The 16,296-nt window shown below is 38.9% G+C and overlaps 1 protein-coding gene across 22 annotated transcripts in view; it reads right to left on the bottom strand.

Moving 5' to 3' along the window:
- Window positions 1-16,296, bottom strand: part of IQCM (IQ motif containing M) — a 577,684-nt gene that overhangs the window by 505,573 nt on the left and 55,815 nt on the right. For 4 of the 22 annotated variants that reach the window (XM_070047451.1, XM_070047450.1, XM_051819364.2 and 1 more), the window contains one exon: window positions 409-500. The exons of 17 other annotated variants lie outside the window; for them this stretch is intronic. The gene's annotated coding sequence lies outside the window, so the exon portion shown is untranslated. Of the gene's footprint in view, window positions 1-408; window positions 501-3,086; window positions 3,114-16,296 lie in introns of all 22 variants that reach the window. One more of the 22 variants, XM_051819378.2, reaches the window with a different exon arrangement.

The following is a 16,296-nucleotide window of genomic DNA, read 5'->3' as shown; positions in this document are numbered from 1 at the left end:
ATGAACAACATTAATTCCAGAAGGAAATATGTGATAAATTCAGCTGAAAGTTTGGTAAGCAGAACTGACAGACTGACCTACAGCTCATTATACACTCATTGTGGTACATTTGCAAGCTAAATGACATACCTACCAGCCACTATGATAGAAACAACAGACCATATGAGAAGCATAAAGGGCAGTAGCTCGATTTTGGGGAAAATCTCTACCTACTTCCCATGAAAACCATGACTACCTCTATTTTTATTAGAATGTACATAGCTTTCATTAAACAATCCATATAATGTTAAACATTGTTCAGAGACAGAGCCACTGCCCTGAAGTAGACGCCACCCTATCTGTGAGGTATGTATCTCTGCTTTCTCAATAAAACACTTTCTGCTCACTATTCATTATTCTCTGACTCACTCAGGGATTCTTTCTTGAAGGGAGATCAAGGACTTTGGTATCACACAGCCCTAGCTGTCTGGCATCAGAATGGCATCTATACCTTAGTATACCTATGAGAGGAATTAGAAAATTATTACAACTTCATTCCTAAATAAAAAACAACTGGGATGCTTAAGGGAAACCATCTATTCAATCCATATTTATTAGAAAATATCAGGGGGCCAGAACTATGGCACGTGGGTTTAAACTGCCACCTGCAACACCAACATCCCATACAGAGTTTTGGTTTAAGTACCACCTGCTTTGCTTCTGATCCAGCTCCCTGTTTATGTGTTCAGAAAAGCAGCAGAAGACCCTTGGGCCCCTTCCAACCATCTGAAGCACCAGACAGAGTTGTGGGATCCTGGCTGGCTTTAGCCTGGACCAGCCACAGCCACTGTAGCCATTTGGAGAGTGAACCAGCAGATGGAAGATATTTCTCTCTCTATCTCTCTCTCTCTCTCTCTCTCCACCCCCCTTCCCTCCCTTCTTCCCTTCCTCCCTCCCTCCTTCTTTTTGTAACTCTGTCTTTCAAATAAAATATATAAATACATGTTTAGAAAAGAAACTACAAATGGAGAGAGTAACATGAGGCCAAGTATCCACTAAAAGAAACAACAGGTTTCTGTCTTTTTGTAAGAGATTTGAGATGATCTGAGAAAAAAGATGATCCTAGTTTCCAAAAAAGTCAAATAAGATTACACTTATTCTGAAAGAGGGTGAACTATTTTCTCCCTACAAAATAAAATTGCTACAAGAAAAAAAAAAAAAAAGAAATCTTAAAATCAGTCAATTAAATGTAAAGAACAATGTGATCAAATTAGCCTCACTGTATCATCAAGATTGTATATTCTTTATAAGAGTGCTTTGCATATATTACCCAAATAACTGAAATCTGCATTTGAAAATCTATCTATAGAATTTCAAATTGTTCTTTAAATATGTTACTCTAGATGTGATGGAAATCACACTCCTCACCACATACTTAAGAATGATTATCTTCTGGCTTCACTTTTTAAACAAGAAAATCAGTAAGCTGATTTCTGTATATGTGAAAAATCCTCAGGTGTATCATATTAAAATTCATATCCCACAGACAGTTTGAATGTCTCTTAAATTGCCAACCTATATTTAGACTTCTTTTTTAAGTCATAAATGAGTAGTAAATGTGTATTAATTACCCAATGAAAATGTCCACTGCATATTATTTATCTCGTTGAATAAGTCAGAATTTACCATTCACGTTTTCCCTAAGGAAATTTTTCAATGTAACCATACACTATAGCTGATCAGAAATGAGGCATATCTGTTGTCTGCTTAGGTTTTTCGGCAGAAACAGAATGAAGAGAGCACAGTGAATTCTTTGAGTTCTCTTTATACTCCAAATTCTTGACCAACAAATGTTTTTATATAATTCCTAAACTTCTCTTAAGTTTCAGCTTGGCATATGTCCTTATCACATTTAGCTTGGTTCACATACAAGGGGTCTTAAAACAGTCATGGGAAATTTTTTCAATTATGCACAGAATTCAAAAAATTTTGCACTGAAATAAACTTACCTTTTAATTCCATTTTTCCACAATCCATATAGGTACATATTAGCCTACATGTCTAAGAGGGACCAAAGAAAATAAATTTATTTGCCTTGGAACAAGGAAACAAGTCCTGAAAGCAGGACCCAGACTCTTCCCTGTCTCCCTTAGCCCAAGGTGTCCTTGTCTGTCCTTTATCAAAAGAAATTCACTGACTTGAGGAAGATCCAGCTGGCCCACAAGGTTCTAATCAGTGGAGTCTAATCAGAAGGAGTCATTTGCTTCTCTCCAACAGATAAGAACTTTAATGGCCAGTATTGTCCAGAGAGGTTTATTTAGGAGAATTCCACATCCAGAAACCCCTCACCCACACTTTCACAGAAGAGGGAAGAGGGAAGAAGAAGTGGAGGACCCATACTCAAGTCCATAAAAACTGCAGACTTAGCTCTCAGTCTTCTGTGATGCCCACCTGGTTGACCAGCTGTAGAAGTTTCCATCTCTTTACCTTTTCAATAAAATTTTACTAAAATCTCCTTGTGTGCAATCTCCTTGTGTGCAAGTTCATTGGCCACATACATCATTATAGATAGGGCAAGTTCCCAGGGTTCAAATCAGCAATAAAATCCTCATACTTAATATATTCAGTTTTAAAATACAGATAGGGGATTGCATCAGTCTCCAAATTTCTTCATTAGAAAGTTGATTATATTTCTTAATTAAAAAGCTGGGTGTGACTATCAGAACTTTTTCTGTCTATCATGATACATGGCTTTTGGAAAATTGACACTTTTCAGAAAAATGTGTGCTCAAATCATTTATCTATCATGTACCACAGAAAACATCAAGAATTTAGAACAACAGATATATATCTTAATTTCAGATGACTACTGGAAAGTGCTCTTTTTTAACTAAAATGTGGAATATGCTACTGTAAAAAAAAGTCATTGATTTAAAAAGAAAAACCTCATCAAATAAATAAAGTCCATTATACCAATTATTCCTATATCACTATATTACTAAGGCAAATTGTACTTATACAGTGTCATTTTAATCATTTAGCAAATACTTAATTTAGGTTTGATGGGTTGATTTTAATTTCAACTTCCATTACTGTTTAATACTTACCATTTAGTAATTTTAACTACCTTCCTTCTGTAAACAAAGAAAACTGCATTAATTACAGTCTCTTCCTAGCAAATTTCAGAAAGAACAGTAAAACTTGAGCTCAATAAAAGGGAACTGAATAGGCTTATACAATTAAAAAGTCTAAAGTAAAACCTATTTCAGGCATTTATGGATCTAAGAGTTTAAAGATTTTTGTCAGGACTCAATTTCTCTCTTTCCATTTCTCAGCCGTTATCTCCTTTGTGTTGGCTCCTTCCTCAGCAAGATCCCTATAGGTGATTTAAAGATAGCTTCCAACAACTATAGGTTTGTCTTCTCAGAACTTAAAATACCCTAATAGATATAATTTGAACAAAGGTCATTGAATCAATTATCACTGGCTCAGATGGCCTTGAATTGGGTCACATCCCTGAATCAATCATGTTGGTAAAAGAGATACAAGATTATCCTGGTCAAGCCTGGATTATACCTACCGCTGGAGATACCACATGGACTAAAAATGGATGGCATGTAGTTCTCCAAGGAACATCAGAGAAATCATAATAAAAGAAGGAATGCATGCTGATCAAGCAAAACCATCAAATGTTCATTACAATGATGAAACACTCCTACTGCAGTAGGACATAAGTTTTGCATTTCTCTTCAGGGATAATATACAAAATCTGTCTAGCCAAGTCTTTCTAACCAAAGGCACACATTGTAATAAAGTCAGGTGCTATACTGGAAAGAATATTCTAGAGAACTTGAGTTCAAACTCCAGGTAACTTCTACATGGTTATAAGATGTTTCCTGTCTTCCTAAGCTTGATTTCCTCAACTATCAAATGTGAATATTATCTATTTCACATGTTTCTTAAAAAGACATATAAGTTAGATGATGGAAGATATATTTTGTAAGCTACAAAGCATTCAACAAACACTAATATTACAAGTAATGTCTCTCACTGAGGTCAGGAATAATAATTAACACTGGAAACTTGAATTTTCAGTATCCAAAGCTAAGAGCCACATCCATGTTACAGATCAAACTGTAGCCTTTACAAAAACACTGATATAAATATCCTTTTAATTCAGGCAGTGTGGATTTCACATGTTAAAATATACATAGATCCCATCAGAAACTAGCATGTTACTATCTGATAAAACTTGTCAAAAGAGGGCCAGAGCCATGGCTCACTTGGTTAATCCTCCACCTGCAGTGCCGGCATCCCATGTGGGTACCGGGTTCTAGTCCCTGTTGCTCTCTGCTGTGGCCCGGGAGGGCAGTGGAGGATGGCCCAAGTGCTTGGGTCCCTGCACCTGCATGGGAGACCAGGAAAAGGTACCTGGCTCCTGGCTTCAGATCGGCGCAGCTCCGTCCATCGTGGCCATTTGGGGAGTGAACCAACGGAAGGAAGACCTTTCTCTCTGTCTTTCTCACTGTCTATAACTCTACCTGTCAATTAAAAAAAAACTTGTCAAAAGAAAGAAATAATGTTCCTAACCAAAACATTCTGTGCTACATGAAGGAGGTAGAAAAAAAAATTGTTTAAACTCATATCCATTTATTAGACACAATGAATAGAGCTCATAGCAGAAATAAAAGTATCTCAAAAGGGCCCAAAGTAAAACAATGCAATGAGAAACCACAAATAAACCAAAAGCAACCTTTGCAAACTTAAACAGAAAATCATTTTAGAGAGATTAGCCACTCTAATGACTCATTCCTTTCATCCTGCTCATTCTCAAACCTGGGACCTCTTAACACCCAACTACAAGTTCAGATCCAAAGAAAGACTTATAATTCTCAGAACTTAATGACCCCAGGTTGGGGGCAGTGTTTGGCTTAGTGGATAAAAGTGCCTTCTGCAATGCCAGCATCCCTTGTGGGCGCCAGTTCAAGTCCTGGATGCTCCACTTCTGATTCAGCTGCCTGCCAACAGCCTTGGAAAAACAGCAGAAGGTGATCCAAGTGCTTGGGCCCCTGCCACACATGTTAGAGACCTGAAAGAAGATCTTAGGTCCCAGCTTCAGCTGGGCCAACTTGAAGCCAGGAGCCAGGAACCTCCTCAGGAACTCCCACATGGGTGCAGGAGCCCAAGCACCTGGGCCATCTTCAACTGCCTTCCCAGGCCATTAGCAGAGAGCTGCATAGGACGAGTAGCAGCCAGGACACAAACCAGCATCCATGTGGGATATGGGCACCCCAGGTGGTGCCTTAACCTTCTACACCACAGCCTTGGCCCCATGTATTCATGCTTTGTTTTATTTTCCTTTTTTGCTTAACAATCCAGAGCAAATTTGAGAACAAAACTTATTGAGGATCTACGGTTGTTCCTTATTTCCGTCAATGTTTCTAACATTAACTATCACTCCCCCTGGTAAAAATTATGGCCCTCATTCATTGTTCAGTTCTGCCACCAAGAAGGGCATCAGTGGTCTTTACTAGAAAAGCTGAGATACCAGAAATTGCAAGCAAAGTGGGAACAGAAACTCAACTGGTGATTTTTGTAAACATACTCAACAAAAGTTCATAATCAAAATGTCTACCATATCTTTGAAGGTCAGTAAAGAGCTTAACTGCACGATAATCTGAAAAATGCTCACCTCATTAACCACAAATTCAATCATCCCATAACATGATTGAAAACTGTCATGGCTTTCCATTATTTTTTATATAAAGAGAAAACAAAACACTTCAAAGGACACATCAGGACTGCACTATTCAGCTAAAACACATCCTTCCCAGCTTTGTCTTGCATATCTTCCAATGACTCCCAAACTATAACCCTCTCTAACTTCCTCTTTACCTCTACTGTCTTATATTTTTCTCTCTCAAGCATGATGCTTTCTCCTTCCAGAGAATCTCTGCACTTGCGCTTCTCTCTGGAATGCTCCTCCATCCTTGCCTCTTCTCAACTCAGTCTTCTTCAACTAACATTACTTGTTCCCACAGAGCTGTGTTCTCTTCCTTCAAAACACTTTTCACAGTAATAACACTTTCAGTATTAGGAATATTTGAAAATTATCTTCTCCAATGAGACTTTAAACTTAATGACAGTAGGAACTATAGATACTGTGGGGAGCAACTGGGACTAGACTGTTACTCGAATTAAGACTTATTTTATGCATCTGTTCTCCCACAATATAGCACTGGGAGAGGAGGAAACAGCTTCTACACAGCTGCCTCCAGTTCAACCAATAAACTGTAGGACCTGCTCCTGATTGGAGGAGAGCAGCGTACTCGGCGTGTGGGTAGCAGAGTTGGGATTGGTGGAAGAGGACTATAAAGGAGGAGAGAGACAACATGCACCAGGAACATCTATCTGAAGGAACACCTGTGCAGCCCCCGAGAGAGCCGGCCGGCGGTGTGCCGCTCTCCCGCAGAAGTGGGGAAAGTGGCAGGGGGAACCGCCCTTCCACGGAGGTGGAAGGGTCGGTAGCCAACCCGGGAAGAACCAGCAGCAAACCCGGGAAGGGCCGAGCAGACAAAAGAACAGCGCAGGGTCCTGTGTCGTTCCTCCACGAAGAGGGGGAGCGACATAATGGTGCAGTGACTCGGATAGGAAACCTAGGAGGGAAGAAGCGGGAAGAAGCGGGAAAATACCAGAGAGAGAGACTAGGGAAGAGCCTAGGGAAAAGCCGGACGGAAGTAGTGCCGGAAGAAGTTAGGATTGAAAGCGAAAGTGAAAGCTGGAGGAAACAGACTTGGATGCGGACTATGGCGGGGAAGCTAGGAGATTAAAAGCGAAAGTGAAAGCTAGAACAAACAGACTTGGATACGGACTGTGGGGAGAAGCCAGGAGAAATGAGGGAGGAATATTGTTGGAAGAAAAGTTAGGAAACATACCGGGTAAAGAAAAATATGTTAGGGAGGATGAAGCCACGGGGGCAGGCCGAGGTGGAAACGTAAGCCAGGTTGGAATTCTTCAAGTCAGCCAGGGGAGCAAAAGGCAAAAAGCTAAAACCAGAGGCGGAGACGTAAGCCAGGTTGGAATCCGTCAGATTAGCCCGGGGAGCAAAAGACGGGAAGCCAAACCGGGAGCGGAGACATAAGCTATAGGTTGCATTTCGTTAGGTTAGCCCGGGGAACTTAGACTGAAAACCGAGAAGCGGAAACGTAAGCTAGGCTGTGTGATTCGCGGAAGCCGCTGCGCGCAGAGAGAGTGCGTGGGGCACAAACGGGGAGACCGCACGGGGTGCGAGTAGGAAAACGGGGCTAGCGCGAAGGCCATGGTGCGGGCGCAAAGGGCGCGGAGACCGCAGAGCGTGCAAAGCCGGGAAGCCGCTGCAGGGCGGGCGCCAGGAAGCGGCCCAGAGCCAGGAAGCTGCTGCGGGGCGAGGCACCGAGAAGCAGCCACGGGGCGGGTGCCAGGAAGCCGCGGGGATAAGAGAAACAGAAGTTTAGAAGTAAAATGAGAGAAATAGGAATGCTGGTAGATAGAAGTAAAATAGGAGAAATAGGAATGCCCGGAGATAGAGAAACAGAGAAAAATAAGGCCTCCCCACAATATGGCAATGAGAGAGCTTGGATTCGGTCTGCCTGATTAGTATGACGATAAGCACCTGTGGGCGGCTGCAGGTCACCGAAGACAGGCACGTTATCAACACCAATAAGTCTCCCCACAAGATGGCAATGAGAGGGCTTGGATTCGGTTTGCCTGATTGGTAGGGCTTGTAAGCACCTGCAGGCAGTTCTAGCAGAGCAGAGCATGCGCTGCAGGGCACGGAACACAGGCACCCATCAGCGCCTAAAAACCTCCTCACAACATGGCGAAGAGAGGACCCGGATTCGGTTTGCCTGATTGGTAGGGCTTGTAAGCACCTGTGGGCAACTCTAGCAAGTAGAGCAGAGTGTGTGCCACGGGGCACCGAAGACAGGCGCGTATCAATGCCAAAAATAAAAAGAAAGGGGGATCTGTGGCGAGCAACTGGGACTAGACTGTTACTCGAATTAAGACTTATTTTATGCATCTGCTCTCCCACAATATAGCACTGGGAGAGGAGGAAACAGCTTCTACACAGCTGCCTCCAGTTCAACCAATAAACAGCAGGACCTGCTCCTGATTGGAGGAGAGCAGCGTACTCGGCGTGTGGGTAGCAGAGTTGGGATTGGTGGAAGAGGACTATAAAGGAGGAGAGAGACAACATGCACCAGGAACATCTATCTGAAGGAACACCTGTGCAGCCCCCGAGAGAGCCGGCCGGCGGTGTGCCGCTCCCCCGCGGAAGTGGGGAAAGTGGCAGGGGGAACTGCCCTTCCACTGAGGTGGAAGGGACGGTAGCCAACCCGGGAAGAACCAGCAGCAAACCCGGAAAGGGCCGAGCAGACAAAAGAACAGCGCAGGGTCCTGTATCGTTCCTCCACGAAGAGGGGGAGTGACAAGATACAATTTTTTTTTTTTTGACAGGCAGAGTTAGATGTGAGAGAGAGAGACAGAGAAATGTCTTCCTTTCTGTTGGTTCATCCCCAAAATGGCCGCCACAGCTGGCATGCTGTGCTGATCCGAAGCCAGGAGCCAGATTCTTCCTCCTGGTCTCCCATGCGGGTGCAGGGACCCAAGCACTTGGGCCATCCTCCACTGCCTTCCCGGGCCACAGCACAGAGCAACCGGGACAGAATCCGAAGTCCCAACCGGGACTAGAACCTGGGGTGCCAGTGCCGCAGGCAGAGGATTAGCCAAGTGAGCCGTGGCGCAGGCAAACTATATATACATTTCCACACCACTCAATCTACAGCACCAATGAAATAACTCTGACAAATCTATTGTCTTTTCATAGAGGTGACATATCTTAGTGGACTCAGAAAGATCCAGTTTCTAATTCATTCTCCACATTTTACCACCAAATAACTTTGGGCTGGTTACTTAACTATTAAGTCTTTCTCAATAGGAATTTTTTTTTCTTTTCAGTTATTTAATAGTACAAACAAAAAAATGACCATTATAAAACTATACTAAATATTTCTCAGTAGGAATATTTTTTTTCTTTTTAGGTATTTAATAGTACAAACAAAAAAATGACCAATATAAAACTATACTGAATATTTGGAAATTTTTCCTGGATCAATTGAGGAAACTGATTACATGGATATTTCCCCCTAATTCTGTTAATGTGGTGTATTATACTGACTGCTTTTCATATGTTGCACCATCCTTACATTCTAGGAATAAATCCCACTTAGTAACGTGTATAATCTTTTTAACTTGTTGCAGAACTTGGTTTGCTAGTATTTTATTGAGTATTTTTACATCAATATTCCTAAGGGATATTAATTTGTAGTTTTCTCCCTTGTGGCATCCTTGTCTAGTTTTGGCATCAGGGTAATGCTGCCCTCCTATTGGTAATCCAGTTCAAGTCCCAGTTGTTCAGCTCCTGTCCAGCTCCCTGTTAATGCAATTGGGAAAGCAGGGGATGGTGGTACAAGTACTTGGGCTACTTTCATCCATGTGGGAGACTCAGACGGAGATCCTACATCCTAGTTTCAGCATGTCCCAAACGTGGTGATTGCAGCCATTTGGAGGACTGAGTCTTGTTCTGCCGTTCAAATAAATGAACCCCTTTAAAATTTTTCTGTGTAAGTATTCTATTTTCTTTGTGGTTACTAGTAAGATTATATTTAATACCCTTAAGTTATAACATTCTAATTTCAATATATACCAGTTTAACTCCCATACAATATGTAAACCGCTCTGTTACACCGCCATCACCACATCTTGTGATTGTTGATTTCATAAAATTATATCTTTATACAGTGTGTGCTCAAAAACATAAACTAATAGTTACTTAAAATATATTAGTCTCTTACATGATGTAGAAAATAAAATGTAGAGTACAAAGTTAAAATGATATATGCTTTTAGATAAATACACTTTTTTCCTTTTTTCTTTTTCTGGTTTTATTTTTTTATTTATTAACAAACACTGACCCTACATATTTAGGGGTACAACAGAATATTTAGATACATGCATATATTTTAATGATCATATTAGGATAATTAACATCCATCGCTTCATATATTCAAGGTTTCTTTGTAGTGTGAACATTCATAAGTCTTTCTTCTAGCTATTTAGAAAAGTACAGTATGTTATTGTTAACTATTATGCTACTGTGCAATAGAACACCAACAGGACTTTTTTATAAGGAAAGAAAGTACTCTTTAATGAAATAAAAGTAAATCATTCTGAGGTTTGATTTATTATATGTTTATATAGATATAGTTTGATATACATATTGATATATATATACATATATTTTTTGAGAGGTTAACTTTGGAGAAGAACCCAAGGATAGTGTGTCTTTTGTGAGCACTATAGCTTATAAGACATAGAAAATGTCCTCCACATAATAAATTGAGCTAAATCTTTGTGATCAAGTTTTACTATTAAGTCTCATAATCCAACTATTTGAGGAGAGGGGTCCCACATGGGAAGTTGGTACACAGTGACTCCTGTTGTTAAGTTAATAATTAACACTCTTCTGGATGGCATCAGTGAACACCTGAGGCTCTTGACATGAGCTGCCTAGGCTAGGTCATGGAAGCCTTTTGAATCGTGACTCCTTCTGTATTAAGACAAGGCCATGGACAAAGTAGAAGTTCTCTCTTCTCTTCAGAGTAAAGTACATCCTTCTTTGATGACCACTTCTTTCTATTGAGGTCTCACCCACAGAAGTCCTTCATGTGGGACATTTTTTGCTACAGTGTTTGGCTTTGCATGCCTGACCTGTTCTCATGGATTTTTTAGCCCGACCAGAATGCCTTAAGGGCTGATTCTGAGGTCAGAGTGTTATTTGAAGTGATCTTCATTCTATGAGTCTGCTCTATGGACTGCTTCCCATATTGGAACATTCACTCTTTTTTGATTCTATTATAGTCAAACATTTAGTCCTATTTATATGATCACTTTAATACATAGTCCTATCTATATGATCACTTTATCACTTAATTTTATCCCTATGCTCACTCTAACATTAAAAATGTTATTTTTATCATCCAGGTTAAGGGGATTTGGGTCCCATAATAAGTTTTTAAACTGTACCCTTGGAAGTAAGTCCATATGAATGTATGAAGAAATATAAAGTTTTGCAGTAGCAAACTTCATATATTTCACAGCTACATCTTTAGGAACATGGTAAATCTTTCCACGATGCCCTTGCTCCCACCACCCCCCTTCCTCTCCTCTGTCTTATTTCCATGCTTGTTTTTTATTAAGAGACATTTAGAGTTAAGTTTATACACACGATTATCTCTATTTTGGGTAAGAGTTCAACAGATAGTATGAGAAAGAAGGAAAAAAAAAAAAAGAAAAAAGCCAAACTGTTCCTCAACAGTCAAGACAAGAGCTTTCAAAGTAATTGCTTCTCGAAGTATCAGTTTCATTTCTGCAGACTGCCTTTTAGATGCTCTATTATTTGTCAAAGGTCAGGAGAACATATGGCATTTGTCCCTTTGGGACGGTCTTACTTCAACAGTAAGAATAATAATAGCCTAACAATACCACAGATTATTTGTGAATATTTTCTAAATCACACAGTAGAAAAGCAAAAACATACATTTCCTTCTAGTACCCAGCATTATCTGAAATGCACAATTTATATTTGGAGGAAAGTATGATAGTTAATTATATGTGTCAACCTGGCTGGTCTAAGAGATGGTCTGATAAGCAGTCAAACATGATTTCTAAGTAAGTCATTGAGAATATTTTCAGAAGAGATTATCATTTGATTCAGTAGACTGAGTAAAGATGACCCATCCTCATCAAAGTAGGCTGGTATCATCAATGTATTGAGACTGGACTAGAACAAAAGGTGGAGAAAGGGCAGGATTGCTCTTACATCTTGAACTAGGGCATTCATTTTTACTACCCTCAAATATCCTAGTCCTTGGCTCAGGCCTTTAAATCAAAAGTATCCTTGTTATCAGGCTTTTGGGCTAAGGGTTACACCAACCACTCTTCTGGTCTTCATGACTTTGAACTTAGAATGAATTATATCACTGGTTTTCTTAGATCTCCAGCTTAAACAGCATATGATGGAACTTCTTGGCTTCCATAATCATGAAAGCAAATTCCTATGACAGATGTCCATATATTAGGGTTTTCTGAGAAAGATAAATAGATTATTGTTCCTGTTTCTCTAGCGAACCATAAAAGAGATGAATAATGCTTTGAATTTAATCAAAGAGTCCTGTCAATAGATCACTTAAGAACAACCTCTATTATGAATTCAGTATGATGAAAGGATAAAATCAGCATACATTCTCTGACAGAAGAAACCCTAAAGTGTTGGTGGGATTGGACAATTAATATGAGATAACATGAAGGTGGTAACTAGATAATGATGGTTTTGTCCTTAAATTAAAGGATAAATTAGAAGCTAAAAGGAGGATTCTTCCATAATTGAGGATGAAATTCTCCCTAGAACAAAAACTGAAATCATAATACCAAAGGTCACAATGAAACTGCATAGTTCATTAACTATCAGTTCTACCTGATATAACTCAAGGGTCAGGCCACACACTAGAAAAAAAAAAATACCCTTGTGTGCATGTCCATTTCCCTCTGGTATCATTTAATAGAACCTAATCAAGTGTTTATTTATGGAAATGAAGTCTGATGACTTGGGGCAAGTAACTTAGTCTTCAATTTAATGGTCTTTATCTTTTAAATTTTCATCACAATATTAATATGAATATAAATATTTTCAATTTATGTACCTTAATACTCTCTTATATGTTAGATCATTGACTTGTTTTAGAAAGAGCAACGGTTATTCTAGATAACTCAACCTTCAGTAACTAAAAAGCAAACCAATATAAAGCACAAATAATTTTGTTCAGGTACTCAAAACTCCCATAGAAGGATTAATACTGACATTTACACTTAATATTTTATTATATATAAATAATTTTTATCAATAACACTGTTTATTGGCTAAATTTTATTACTGTACTTTGTTGCTTTTCTCCATCATACATTTATTGACTCTAAGAACCCTCTTTATTCACTTAGAAATTTTCTTAATATGTGTTCTGCAGCCATGCTACTGAATGACATGAGAATTTTCTAAAAGGCTCACCATACATCACAAACATAACCATACTTCATGTGATGTCCTTATTTTATACCACAAATGTTTAGACAAAGAGCCTGTAACAGAATAAGCACCAAAATTTCAGAACCTCATATGATCACTTGGATACAGTCATCATGGCAAATAGTACACAAACTATCACACTGGAATCCTAAATCTTAAACTCAACACAGAGATTAAATTCCAGTAGAAAAATAAATATGGGCTGAGAACTGAAATTGTGCTTTTCTTAAATACATGAAGAGAGTGTGTATACACAATTGACATCAAGAACAGGCTAACCAGAGATTAAATTGATGCAAACAGGATGCCAAGCAAAACTCAACTTTCTGCCAAAGGTTTTCCCCAAGAGGTGAATAACATTTTCCATAAGTTTATGGAAATTGCAGAATTGGCTTGGTAATGAAATACTCTTAGCCACTTTTTTATGTATGATTTAACATTTCTTTTCTCTACTGAATAGTATAGGCTACATTAATTACATTAGAGGAGAGCCTATATTTATATTCAATGAAAAGATTAACAGTATTTTCATTCACTTGAAAAATTTTGCCATCTGTAAAAATGAAATATGCATTTTAAAACCTACTTTTGATAGTGTAAGACTATTTATACAATTAGAGTATAATTCTGAAGATTAAAATTAAATGTAAATTTCTCAGGAAGGAGCATTTCATATTATGTGATTCTAATTGCAAAGTATCATCATTTAAAGAGTCATTGTAATTTTCATAAAGTTATGTGTTTAGGCCAATTCATCATTGGAAAGTTAGATAGCCGGAGGGGGAGAAGATTTTTAAAAATATTTTCTATCCAATTATTCCTAAAATGAATTAAAGGTGAATTTCAAGCAATAGGAAAATGTAACATATAAGTAATCTACACTTTTGTCTTTGCATTTTCTTCAGTTATCTTCTTTGGGACCTAATGTTTTATAAACAGAAGTCATATCTACCTGCTATATTGTTTTCATTTTACTAGATTATTTTAAGAGATTAATAAAGCAAACAATTAAATCAAGTCAAAGAAAATACAAATAAGTCTGTAAAATAATAATGAGTCATGTAGTAATACACCTTACTTATCTCCAAATTGTTCAGGAAAACAAAGACTTGAAGTTTTCAATCACGATTTAAAAAAAAAAAAAAAAAGAGAGAGAGAGAGAGATTCTAACACTCTGCTCCATCCTCCTGAGCACTGGACTAATGTTCACATGCAGCAGGCTACCATGACCTGAAAAGATCCATAAATTTTCTATATCCTTGACTGGGCACCTGTAACTTTGGAAAATTAAATTTCACATTCATTATTTATGAGGTCACCACAAATCCCTCAATGGAATTTCAGCCTAATTAAGAAGTGTTAACAGCAGTTTGTAACCCTTGCTTATACACATACACACTCCACTGGTTTAAAAACTAGACAACCAGCTTCTGACTGAGGAAAACCAATGACTCCACAGCAAGTATACCTAAGAACTTCTGGAGAAACTCCGATACGCTTTTCTGTCAAGATCTAAGGGTTCCAGATCAGAACCACTGCAAAATTCTTCCCATACCTAAAGGAAGTGGCAGAAAATGATTCTATGATTCTAATTTTACTTTTTACCTTTGGCACCTCTTTCCCCTTTGTTTGTGATTCCTTTTTCTTACCTTTCCTAGTGCCTTTCTTCTGTAATTTCCCCAGCATCAAACCTGTTCCTTCTATCATTTCCTGCTTAAAATTATAGAACAGGGACTGGCGCTGTGGCACAGCGGTTTAACGCCCTGGCTTGAGGCGCCAGCCTCCCATATGGGTGCCAGTTCTAGTCCCGGCTGTTCCTCTTCTGATCCAGCTCTCTGCTATGGCCTGGGAAAGCAGTAGAGGATGGCCTGAGTCTTTGGGCCCCTGCACCCAAGTCGGGGACCTGGAGGAAGTTCCTGGCTCTTGGCTTCAGATCAGCACACCTCCAGCCATTGCAGCAATTGGGGAGTGAACCCTTGGATGGAGGCCCTCTCTCTCTCTCTCTGCCTCTCTTCTCTCTGTGTAACTCTGACTTTCGAATAAATAAATCAAAAATTTTTTTTTAAAACTATAGAACAAAGCAAAACAAAGATTGTTTTGCCTAAAACTCATTAAAAGTATGTATTGTTGTGAATATGGATGCATTTTCTTTTAGTTTTTTTAGTTTTCCCAGAAAAAAATTGCCACAACAAATCTTCCACATGTTCGACTGTAACACTTTCAGTTACGGTTGATATTAGTAATTTTAAGAATTAGTCGCTCATGTATTTACTGAGTCTTTCCAGTATTCAGTCCATGACAGAATCCACAGGGAACAAAGAGATAGAAACAAACCTATCAAATACTTAAACCTGATTTCAATGATCCTAAATTTTTTTAAAAACCAAAAAAAGGCAAAAGAACAAGAATTTAACATTTTAAATGAATGATACTACTATGGAAGAATGGCAGCCTAAACACAAATATTTACCTCTCACTTTCAAATCACACCAGAATGAACCTAAAAGTATAGAACGAATATACAATAACAAAAAGTAAATGAAGTAGGACAGGAGAGAGGCCAAGAACCCTTGAGTGGTCTACAATGTTTACAGCTTTGGAGAACACAGGATGCAGATGAGATTATCACAGTAATGAAGGAGACAAAAAATGAAGTGGCAGATGAGGGCTGCAGAGAAGATGGGTCTCTTTTTGCCCAGGAGAGAGCCTGGAAAGACTTTAGCAACACAGAATAGATCTGAGTAAGGAGTTAGGCTGGAGGGCAGTACTGAAAGTATTTCCTCAAAGGACTCACTATTAACAGCTGGATAAGTCCTGTCCACACCTTTATTCTCAGACATCTGGTGCAAATGCTTATAATACAAGCTGAAAAATAGATCATCTCTTAAAAATTCGAATAATTTTTCTGCAAAGGGCTATACTACTAGCCTGTTTGCCTGTTGCCTAGTGCACATATTAAATTCAAATATATTTACCAGTCAACATGTCCACCCAAGAGACACATAGTTTACAATCAAATCTCTCATTCAGGGAAAATAAAGGTATACAATGGCAAAGGTAAGTCCTGTTGCTCCATCTTCCTCATTAATAAGACAGTGAACAATCCAGGATTACCAGATATTTGAGGGAAATAAATA

Source organism: Oryctolagus cuniculus, chromosome 8 (assembly GCF_964237555.1).
Source record: "Oryctolagus cuniculus chromosome 8, mOryCun1.1, whole genome shotgun sequence".
NCBI lineage: Eukaryota > Metazoa > Chordata > Mammalia > Lagomorpha > Leporidae > Oryctolagus > Oryctolagus cuniculus.
This window is presented reverse-complemented; position numbering and strand designations above follow the sequence as displayed.